This window comes from Cinclus cinclus, chromosome 4, assembly GCF_963662255.1.
Source record: "Cinclus cinclus chromosome 4, bCinCin1.1, whole genome shotgun sequence".
Taxonomy (NCBI): domain Eukaryota; kingdom Metazoa; phylum Chordata; class Aves; order Passeriformes; family Cinclidae; genus Cinclus; species Cinclus cinclus.
In genome coordinates this window covers 70,567,259-70,569,767 of record NC_085049.1, presented here as the reverse complement: position 1 = coordinate 70,569,767, position 2,509 = coordinate 70,567,259, and positions in this window count along the sequence as shown.

The following is a 2,509-nucleotide window of genomic DNA, read 5'->3' as shown; positions in this document are numbered from 1 at the left end:
TTGCCATCTCAAAAGCACGATGTAAAAAGTTTAAATGTGTAAAGTTACAATGTAGGGTTGATTTTATACTGACACTTGGTTAGTCTCAGATTCAAAACAGATCGAGATATGCCTCTTTTTTTGCATAACTCCAAGCTCAGCTTCAAACTTGTAAGAGGGAAAATTAACATTAAAATAACTCCTTAAACTGCAATTACTTGGAAGATGCAGAGCATGAAGCATTCAAATGGCTCTCACTCAGTGAGCCAGTTAAAATATACAGATCAGTACTGCAATCTGGTTGCAAACATTTCAGAGACTTGAGGATATGGAGGCTCTATCCTGCTCCCAGCTTTATTCTACCCTTGGTGCTCTACTGCAGCCTGAAGAAACAAACACATGTCTGAAACACTTTTGCCTTGAATGCATTTCCATCAGGTTGAGATCTTCCTCAGGCTTTATTCTGGAGCACCAAAATACTGAAGAAAGCAGGTGAGCTTTAGAGATGTGTCAGAGTGCCATGTAATCACTGGTAATATGAGGCAGGAATTGTTTACACTGGCACTGAAATCTCAGCTGCTGCGCTTCATTGTTGTGAAGTAAAAGTGCATTGCATCAGATAACAGAGAAATAAAATCTCAGTGTTCGCTCTTACATAAGAATGGTTTTGCTGAAGGAGGCACTGGTCAAAGTATCATCTAGATTCTGAGAGAAAATTAATTTCTTTTTTTCCTATTTCTTAGGGATATTTGAGATACATCAAGAAGTGGACTGAGATAATATAGAGGTGTTAGTGTGAAAACAGAGTGTCCTTCCCCTGAAAAAGGGCAGCAGAGCACACTATCATGAAACTTTGTCCTCAAGAGCCCCAAGTTGCTTGACCATCTCCTAAAAATTTCTTGCACCATTACCAAGGAATCAGAAGTGAAAAAGAACCACCTTTTCACCTCTCTCTTTCATCTCCTGGTCACTAGCCTTGCTATTTTGAAGAGGAAATGCAAATGAGGGAAGCTTACAGCCACCATAACAGCCGTGGCAACACAAGACAGTACAAGCAAGAAGGGACTCCAGGAACTCCAGTCCCAGACTTCTCAGTGGGAACCAAAGGAATAACCTCATCAGCTGACAGCAGCAGCAAAGGCTCGTTTTCCCTGTGGTTTATCTTCTAGTGCAAATGCAACAGGATGTATCTGGCAAACCTTGCATTCTCAGCGCAGTAACGCACTGTGGCTTCATTCCCCTTCTTTCCAAGGCTGGCTTTGGGTTTCATTTATTTTTTTCCCCTCCATATCCACTCACGGCCGCCGGGCAGGGTCTGAAGGAAGCCCAGTGCAGCAGGGAGGAGTGTGGCCTTTTCTGCAGCCCAGCAAGGATGGGCTACAAATAGGATAAGCAGCCTGATGCTGTCCAGGCACCTGGTGCAGCTCTCCCACTGACAGAACCCAGGGAGCAGCACCAGCAGCTCCCACAGCTCCTGGTGAGACATCCGTGGATGCACATCCATCTCACAGAGCCTGCCCTCTCCTCCCTCTGCTCAGCTGAGCAGGCTCTCGTGCTGCACGTTTTAATTGCCTTTGCAAGTGACAGATTGTCAGAAACTGAGGAGAGCTGGGAAACAGCAACCCGCCTGCTGATGCCCAGCTGGGAAAGAATCCATTGGCTTCTCCTTTCATGGTAGTTTGAAGGCATTCCCACCTCTCCTCCAGCCCTCACCACAGGGCTTTACCCTTCCACTTGTACCAGGGACAGACAAGTGAGTAATCTGATGTTTGGAGGGGGTGAGAGGGCAGGGGCACATGGTAGAGCATGGAGGCTCACAGGGAGCTGGCCAGAGAAGTTCCACAGCTTCACTCCTTTCCAGCTACTTCTGCTCTTCTCAGCAGACACGTACCACAGTCCTGGCTACTATTCCAGGGACTGGGAGACAAGCAAAGGAGTGGGAACCACTAGTGAGGGTGGTTAAATACACTATGAAACGTGTATTTAAGAAGCAGCCATTCGATATAAAGCAAGAAGTCATGTCTGAAATCTCTCATTTCTGTAAAGAGTTAGCTTTTTAATCTGTAAGAAAGCCTTAATGGCATAAATTAAATATAAATATTAAGAGTGATAGAGCCAACCTCTATGAAGCCACTTCAGTGAGGGCAGGGTGAGGCACAATGCACAGCACCAAGACATACCCAGAGGTGTCAAGGCTTAGGTCCATATCTATGTTGCAAAAGCTGTAGGCCACAGGTACTTCTTTTGTAAGAGACCATGAACAGCTGTAACCTGAATATCTCAACAGTCTGACAGAGAAAAGTCATAAACTAGGAGAAGATTTAATATAGGGAACTTAAAAAAAGGCAACATAGAATAAAAGAGAGAGCAGTTAGTCCAACCATTCCATCAAAAGCAGACTACCTTCAACAATTTCTCAGAATCAAGTTTTGGTAATATTTAGGGCCTCCAGCCTCTCTGGGCACCTCTGCATCTCTCTCTAGATGAAAAATTCCTGGTACAAGTTTTGCCTGGTGCCTTTTGCCATTTC